Source organism: Lichenostomus cassidix, unplaced genomic scaffold (assembly GCF_008360975.1).
Source record: "Lichenostomus cassidix isolate B80296 unplaced genomic scaffold, HeHo_3.0 HiC_scaffold_43, whole genome shotgun sequence".
In the NCBI taxonomy this organism is placed as follows: domain Eukaryota; kingdom Metazoa; phylum Chordata; class Aves; order Passeriformes; family Meliphagidae; genus Lichenostomus; species Lichenostomus cassidix.
In genome coordinates, this window is record NW_028147635.1 from 483,784 (window position 1) to 493,103 (window position 9,320).

At 52.1% G+C, this 9,320-nt stretch overlaps 1 pseudogene; it reads left to right on the forward strand.

Annotated features, from left to right (window-relative positions):
* The first annotated feature begins 5,962 nt into the window (after positions 1-5,962).
* On the forward strand, positions 5,963-7,683 carry LOC146421067 (uncharacterized; annotated as a pseudogene).
* The last annotated feature ends 1,637 nt before the right edge of the window (positions 7,684-9,320 follow it).

Below are 9,320 nucleotides of genomic sequence, written 5' to 3' on the forward strand. Positions count from 1 at the left end.
TTCCCATGATTTGACCAATCCATGTTTTCCCATGATTTCCCACGATTTGGCTAATCCATGATTTCCCATTATTTCTTCAATCCATGATTTCGCACGATTTGACCAAACCATGATTTCCCATGATTTGGCCAATCCGTGATTTCCCAGGATTTCACCAATCCCTGATTTCCCATGATTTCCCATGATTTGTTCAATCCATGATTTCCCATGATTTCCCACAATTTGGCCAATCCATGTTTTCCCATGATTTCCCATGATTTGATCAATATGTAATTTCCCATGATTTGGCCAGTCCATGATTTCCCAATATTTGACCAATCCATGTTTTCCCAGGATTTCCCATGATTTGGCCAATCCATGATTTGGTCAATCCACAATTTCCCATTATTTGGTCAATCCATGATTTCCCAGGATTTGGTCAGTTCTTGATTTCCCATGATTTGGCCAAACCATGATTTCCCATGATTTCCCCCAATTTGGCCAATCCAAGATGTCCCATGATTTGGTCAATCCAGGATTTCCCACTATTTCCCCAGTCGATTATTTCCCATGATTTGGTCAATCAATGTTTTTACTCGATTTGGCCATTCCATGATTTCCCATTATTTGGCCAATCCATGATTTCCCATGATTTTGCCAATCCACGATTTTGCCAATCCACGATTTCCCAGGATTTCCCAATATTTGGCCATTTCATGATTTCCCATGATTTGTTCAATCCCTGATTTCCCATGATTTGCCCAATCCATGATTTCCCACGATTTTGCGAATCCATGATTTGGCCAATCCATGATTTCCCAGGATTTCCCGTGATTTGGCCAATCCACGATTTCCCATTATTTGGCCAATCCATGATTTCTCACGATTTGGGATTCAATTGTATTTAACTGTATACATTTAACTTGTGTTAGTTTAAATTTAAGTGGCATTAAATATTATTTAATTGCATTAACTTTAAATTGTATGAATTTAAGTAATTCAGATTGCATTCCTTTGTCTTTACTTGTAATAGTTTTAAATGGTATGAATTTAAACTTGTATTGTGTTAAACTGTATTTTATAGTATGAATTCGAGTTGCATTAGTTTAAATGGCATTGTCAAAAAATTAGTTACAATTAGTTAAAATTACAATTAGTTCAAATTATTGTCAAAAAATTAGTTCCATTAGTTTAAATGGAACAGTCAAAAATTCGCGGGAGAAACAAGAAAATTTCAAAGGAAACCAGATTTCCAGGAGAAAAAACCGATTTTCGAGGAGAAAAAACGAATTTCGGGGAGAAAAAAAATCCGAATTCCCCCAGGAATGGCCTCGTGGATCCTCTGGTGTTTCGTCTCCATCCCTTGGCTTTATCGAAATCGGTCGAAATCCGCTTTTTCCGGGCGTTTCCAGGTGTTTTCCAGATGTTTTCCAGATGTTTTCCCTTCCCAAACACCCCGCTGACAGCTCCCGCCACGCCGCCGTAAAGCGCGGCGCCGCCGCGTCGCAACCCCTCCCGCCACACCGCCGTAAAGCACAGCGGCGGCGCCATTCCCGGCATTCCCCGCGCCGCCCTCAGCCGCCGCCGCTCCGGTGAGTCCCGGGATTGGGAGGGGCGGGGGGATCGCAGCGGGACCGGGATGGGCCGGGAGAGCCCCGGGAGAGCCCTGGGAGGGGCCGGGATCGCCCTGAGCCGCCATGCCGCCCGCAGGTCCCGGATCGCCCCGCGCCCGGCAGAGGAAATGGTGAGGGAATGGCTGCTCCCCCCCATCGGCGGGAATGGAACAGGCCGGGCCTGGGACATCCCCCCCACCTCCCAGTGCTCCCAGTGTATCCCAGTGAGCTCCCAGTGCATCCCAGTGAGCTCCCAGTGCATCCCAGTGACCTCCCAGTGCATCCCAGTGACCTCCCAGTGCTCCCAGTGCATCCCAGTTACCTCCCAGTGCATCCCAGTTCATCCCAGTTACCTCCCAGTGCATCCCAGTGACCTCCCAGTCCCTCCCAGTGCTCCCAGTAAGCCCCTAGTGCCCTCCCAGTGCCCCCAAACCTCTTCCCAGTACATCCCAGTTGCTACCAGTACCCTCCCAGTCACTTCCCAGTATATCCCAGTATCATCTGTCACCTCCCAGTAACTTCCCAGTCCCTCCTAGTGTATCCCAGCCCCCTCCCAGTACATCTCAGTCCACTCCCAGTAGCTCCCAGTGCCCACCAGTAACTGCCCAGCTCCTCCCAGTCACATCCCAGTAACCTCTGAGTCCTTCCCAATATCTCCCAGTGCTGACCAGTAACTTCCCAGTACATCCCAGTTCCTTCCCAGTACCCCCAATGCCCACAAACCAATTCCCAGTCCTTCCCAGTCACATCCCAGTAACCTCCCAGACCTTCCCAGTCCATCCCAATGCCTCCCAGTAACTGCCCAGTCCCTCCCAATCACATCCCAGTAACCTACCAGTCCTTCCCAGTATCCTCCCAGTGGCAACCAGTAACTGCCCAGTACTTACCCAGTCCCTCCCAGTGCCCTCTGAGTCCATCCCAGTAACCTACCAGTCCTTCCCAGTATCCTCCCAGTGGCAACCAGTAACTGCCCAGTACTTACCCAGTCCCTCCCAGTGCCCTCTGAGTCCATCCCAGTAACCTCCCAGTCCTTCCCAGTGTCCTCCAGTGCACACCAGTAACTGCCCAGTCCCTCCCAGTTTATCCCAATCCCCTCCCAGTCCCTCCCAGTTCCCACAAACCATTTCCCAGTACATCCCAGTTGCCACCAGCCCCTCCCAGTGACCCCCAGTGGCTCCCAGTCCATCCCAGTGCCCTCAAACCCCTTCCCAGTACATCCCAGTTGCCACCAGTGCCCTCCCAGTCACATCCCAGAGCTCCCAGTAACCTCCCAGTCTGCTCCCAGTGCCCACCAGTAACTGCCCAGTAACTTCCCTGTCCCTCCAAGTTCCCTCCCAGTTCATCCTAGTTCATCCCAATGCCTCCCAGTGGCTCCCAGTGCCCACCAGTAGCTGCCCAGTAACTTCCCAGTCCCTCCTAGTTTATCCCAATCCACTCCCAGTCACATCCCAGTTCCCTCCCAGTGCATCCCAGTACATCCCAGTCCACTCCCAGTAGCTCCCAGTTCCCACCAGTAACTGCCCAGTAACTTCCCAGTCCCTCCCAGTAATCTCCCAGTAACCTCCCAGTGCCAACCAGTAACCTCCCAGTCCTTCCCAGTCTGTCCCAGTACTCCCAGTTTATCCCAATCCCCTCCCAGTCACGTCCCAGTTCCCTCCCAGTACATCCCAGTCCACTCACAGTAGCTCCGAGTGCCAACCAGTAACTGCCCAGTAAGTTCCCAGTTCTTTCCCAGTCTCTCCCAGTTTATCCCAGTTTGTCCCAATCCCCTCCCAGTCCCTCCCAGTTTATCCCAGTCCTTCTCAGTAACTGCCCAGTAACTTCCCAGTGCTCTCAGATTATCCCAACCCCCTCCCAGTTTATCCCAGTTCCCTCCCAGTGCATCCCAGTTGCTCCCAGTCCATCCCAGTTCCCTCCCAGTGGTTCCCAGTGAACCCCCAGTGCCCACCAGTAACTTCCCACTCCATCCCAGTCCCTCCCAGTGCCCTCAAACCCCTTCCCAGTCCATCCCAGTTGCCACCAGTGCCTTCCCAGTAACCTCCCAGTATATCCCAGTGTCATCCCAGTCCTCTCCCAGTCCCTTCCAGTGCCCACAAACCATTTCCCAGGACATCCCAGTTGCCACCAGTCCCTCCCAGTGTCTCCAAGTAACATCCCAGTGCTCCCAGTATCCCCCAGCACCCTCCCAGTTCCTCCCAGTGGCTCCCAGTGCCCACCGGTAACTGCCCAGGAACTTCCCAGTCCATCCCAGTTTATCCCAATGCCATCCCAGTTCTCCCCCAGTGCCCACCAGTGACTTCCCAGTCCCTCCCAGTGCCAGCCAGTAACTGCCTAGTAATTTCCCAGTCCCTCCCAGTACATCCCAGTCCATTCCCAGTATCCTCCCAGTGGCAACCAGTAACTTCCCAGTACACCCCAGTTCCTTCCCAGTACCCCCAGTATCCACAAACCAATTCCCAGTCCCTCCCAGTCCATCCCAGTAACCTCCCAGTCCACTCCCATTGCTCCCAGTGCACACCAGTAACTGCCCAGTAAGATTCCAGTTCCATCCCACTCTCTCCCAGTCCATCCCAGTGTCCTCCCAGTCCCTCCCAGTGCTCCCAGTCCATCCCAGTTCCTCTCCCAGCACAGCCAGCTCAAGCTCCGCCCCCCTGATGCTGCGTGGTGCTGACAGCGCGAGGAGAAACTGAGGCACTACCAGGAGGCCATGGGCACCTTACTGGGGGTACTGGGATATACTGGGACATACTGGGAGGGACTGGGACAAACTGGGAGGGACAGGGAGGGAGTTAATGGGGCTTAAAGGGAGGGAAAAGGGGAGAAATGGGATTTTGGGGTTACTGGTTTATACTGGGAGGGAACTGGTTTGGTACTGGGAGGGACTGGGAGTTACTGGTTTGAACTGGAAGGGTCACTGGGCCATACTGGGAGGTCAGTGGGAGTTACTGGGATGGACTGGGAAGTCCCTGGGAGGCTTACTGGTTTATACGGGGAGGGAACTGGGATTTACTGGGGCTATACTGATTCATACTGGTTTATACTGGTTTGAACTGGTCTATACTGATTTCTACTGGTTTAAACTGGGATGTCACTGCACAGCAGGGGGTGCCATCCACCCAGGTGCTTTTCCTGATTTAAACTGGGATTTACTGGTTTATACTGCTTTATAGTCTTTAGACCTGATGCCCTAAACTCCCCATTCACTTTAACAGGCAGACCTGGTGTTGTGATCCAAATATTAAGGTTCTTTGGAAATAGCTCTGCCTGAATTAAGGTGCAAATGAGACCATATGCCAGTCAATAGTATGAGTTTTATTTAAACATAAATAAGAGAGAGAGAGTGAAGAAGAGAGAAAAGGAGAAGTAGGAAGAGAGGTGGGGGGACAGAAAGAGGGTGACAGAGACAGAATAAAGAAAATATCACCATCCATGGATCCCAACAATGTTGTGTTCATCCTCTCCAGCTGCTCTTCTCGGTGGTGATGGTCCCCCGAAAGCACAGAATGCCATGGGTTAATATGGACTCAGGCCAGGTGGCAATGTCCAGGCATGTCCCCCCGGGGCAGGGGGCAGTCTCTAGCAGCAGACTCTGCTTGCATCACCTGCACTCCTGTGGTGCAAGGCCTAGCATTTGGGGGTCTGTGATGGATTGTGACTCCCCCTCAGCTGCCTCTCACGTGAAAGTCCCGTGGATGTGGCTTGTGGGGTTGGGGGTTCCACAGCTGGACAGTTTGTGTAACGGAGGATGTGTGTTTATTGCCTCTGACCAGAGGTTACACCATGCACCCCCAACCTCCTCCACCTCGGCTGGAGGTGAGCTGTGCTCACAGAAACCTGGCTTCTGTGAGCTGTGCTCTGCCCTCACTCCAAACTCAGCCAGGGATGATTCTCAGAGCAGCTGGTGGCTTTGGCCTTTGTGGATGCATTCCTTTCCCTCAGCCTGAGATGACTGAACAGTAGGTTTCCCTTTATCTAATCTCAGCAGTTTGACTTTCAGTCCAAAGTCCCAGTCAGGTATCTTCAGGGAGGCTTCTTTAATTGTAGCTTCTTTATACAGTTTTTGTTCTAATGAGCAAAACTTTATATCAATGTTTGAGGCATGAGCTATTTCAGTCTCTGACAAATGGGGACCCCCAGAGGGGGGACCACCAAGAGCCCTGGCAGCCTGGAGAGAGAGACGGGAGAGAGGATCCTTGGGACCCCCAAAACCCCAGGCTTCCCTCAGCAGGACTGCAGAGAGAGGAGACCCCCAGAATGGGGAATTTGGGAAGGGGGAACCCCTGGGATTCCTGGGACCCCTGGTAGTGTGGGGAGAGTGGGGATGCTGGAGAGGGGAACCCACAGTACACACAGGACTCCCAGCAACCCAGATGGGGTAACCAAGAAGCCCAAAGTGGACAGACCAGAGACAGGGAACTGCTAGGAGTGTTTTTGGTGCTGAATTGTTGTGATCTGGAGTGTTTCGTGGACCTCAGGTCCACGGCTTCTAGAGATGCAATCGGAAAGGGTGACCTTCAAACTCAATGTAGTCACCCTTTGTTTTCCCTCAAACCAGGATTTCCTATTCTCAGACCTTGGCTGGATGGAGGAGAAGGCTGTGAGGAAGAGGAAGATGCCCCAGGACAGCCAGGCAGGTGAGGAGGAAGTCACTGCCCCTTTCCCCCTCTCTTCTCCTCCATCTCCCAGCCCAGAATTGCCTCTGGCTGCAGAACAACCCTGCTGCTGACTCTGTTCTGCTGGGGATGGATTGGGAGAATCTCCTTCCCCTTCCCTCTGGAACAGAGGCAAATCCCAAATCCTCTCCTTGTGTTTCCTCCCCCAGGCAATGACCTGGGAATGGAGACCATGGAGGACAAATCCTCCCTGAAGAACCTCATGGAAGAGGCCATTTTGATCAACTCCATGGTGCAGGAATCCAATGGGGAGGAAAAGCCCTGAGATCTCACACGAGGAGAGGCTCCAAACCGAGCCCAGGGTCCTGTGAGGAGCAAAGACCCACCCTGTGCCAGGAAATTGGCCAGCAATCGAGCCAGAACTATGAGCAGGTGGCCCATGAGCAGCTTCACACCAGGGAGAAGCCCTACAAGTGCTTGGAATGTGAAAAGAGCTTCAGGACAAGCTCTCTCCTTATCCGCCACCAGATGATCCACACTGGGGAACAGCCCTACAAGTGTGGGGAATGTGGGATGAGTTTCACCAGGAGATCCCGTCTGATCATCCACCGGAGGATCCACACTGGGGAACGGCCATATGAGTGTGGGGAATGTGGGAGGAGCTTCAACCAGATCTCCCACCTGATCCGCCACCAGATGATCCACACTGGGGAGAGGCCCTATGAGTGTGGGGAATGTGGGAAGAGCTTCATCACGAGCTCCTGCCTGATCATCCACCAGAGGATCCACACTGGGGAGAGGCCGTATGAGTGTGGGGAATGTGGGAAGAGCTTCAGAGACAACTCCACCCTGATTGTCCACCAGAAGATCCATACTGGGGAGAGGCCCTACAAGTGTCCCGAGTGTGGGAAGAGGTTTCAGACCAGCTCAGCTCTCCTTGTTCATGAGCGGATCCATACTGGGGAGAGGCCCTACAAGTGTCCCGAGTGTGGGAAAAGGTTTCAGACCAGCTCCAATCTCCTGCACCAACGGATTCACACAGAGGAGAGGCCCTTCCGCTGCCCTGACTGCGGGAAAGGCTTCAGGCAAAACTCCCACCTCGTCACCCACCGGCGCATCCACACTGGGGAGAGACCCTATGAGTGTTCCGAGTGTGGGAAGAGGTTTCAGAGCAGCTCAGCTCTCCTCCTGCACCAGCTGATTCCCACAGAGGAGAGGCCTTTCCGCTGCCCTGACTGCAGGGAGGGCTTCAAGCACAACTCCACCCTCATCACCCACCGGCGCATCCACACCGCGGAGAGACCCTATGAGTGTGGGGAATGTGGGAAGAGCTTCAGCCAGAGCTCTCACCTGATCATCCACCAGAGGATCCACACTGGGGAGAGGCCCTATGAGTGTCCCGAGTGTGGGAAGAGCTTCACCCAGAGCTCTGGCTTGACCCAACACCAACGGAGCCACCAACGGAGCCACCAGTAAGAGAAGCCCTGCGAGTGCCCCAGCTGCAGGAAGAGCTTTGTCTTCTGCTCCAGCCTTATTACCTAAAGCCTCATGGTTTTTCTGCTATTTTGGAGGGGTGTTTGGTGTTCAGGAGCTATTCTGGATGATTTGGTGCTTCTGGGGTATTTGGTACAGTTTCTTCCAGAATTTTGTTTTTGAAAAGCCAAGAGGGTTCATCCATTATCTCAAAACTACCCAATTCCACTGGAATGTACTCAATCTTACCCCAAAATGGCTCAATCCCTGCCCAAAAATCCCTGCCCAAAAACACAGTTTTCCAGCAAAAATTGTGTTAGTTGAGTAGGCCTGAACAAAGCCTCAGCATAGGCAGGCCTCAGTAAAAATCCTAGTAAAGTGTCATGAGAAGCTAAAACCTGGGAACACAGCTGTGTGTTTCTAGGCTGTGAGAAGAATGTTATGAGATAAGATAGGGAGTCAGAAGTGTTATGAGAAAAGAATAAGGGAGTCATCAGGAAGAACCCTGATTATGTGAGAACAGACTGCAGATACGTGTGTAACTATAATTAGAAACATCTGTAACAGTATATAAGTTTCTCGTTTGGTGAAACAAAGTGGAGCTTGCTTTATGACCCACACTGGGCCGTGTCGCTTGCTCTCTCTTGCCGCTCGTCAAATGGTGACCCCGACGTGATACAGAGACACAGATAGCAGGACTTAGGACCCTGCTCCGAGAAGCGACGACCACGGACACTGGCAGCAGAGTTTACAGCCCTGCTCCAGACAGCGGTGAGAACGGAGAGGTACCGGAGCAGCACCAGTTAGCCAAGGTCATCGCCCCTGCTAGGAGGGTGATCCGAGGGCTCGGGCCGAACAAGACCCGCTTCCGTAAGGGCTATAACCTCGGAAAAGCTGCATTTGGCGACCGCGGAAGATAGAGAGACGACGGCGGCGACCAAGGTACTTTAAACCCAGCTGGACCAAAATGGAAACGGAGGTAGCCCAAGATTTATTATTATGCTTTCTACGAAAGCGGGGAGTAAGCAAATATGCTTTAAGGCAATTAGCCGCTTTAATTGCAACAGGGGAAGCCAGAGGATTTTTTGTTAATCCTGATACGATCTTTGATGAAAGACAGTGGCAGAAGTTTGGTAACTGTTTGTTTAACGAAGTGATAGATGGTGATAAAACCGCAATAAAACTTAGCAAACCGTGAAGTGGTGACCTGCTTACAGCATAATGCAGCAGAGAGAAAAGTTGCAGACGTAACAACAGAAAAGGTAGCAGCCACAGAGAGCAGAGAAAAACCTGAGAGTTGCCGTGCTGCTTTTAACATGCAGAACACTTTGGCAGCTGCACAGCTGGGGGAGCCCCCGCCGCTAGGGGAGGGGGGAATCATAGCTCTCCCTCGCTGCCACCACTGGGAGAAAGGCAGCGTTCCGCATTGCCAGCAGAAAACAACAGTCTGATACCGGAATGGAGTTGTTTCTCCTCGTAGTCATGAAGAACTTTCAGGAGTTCTTCCCTTTTGCTCTCTAGCTGCAGATACAGATCTTTGAACACGCTCTCCAGCTGTTCTCCCCAAGACCTCTAATTATTCGCTTTGCCGGGTGAAACACCCATTGCCACGTGTTGACCAGCAGCACAGCCTTGCTATGGC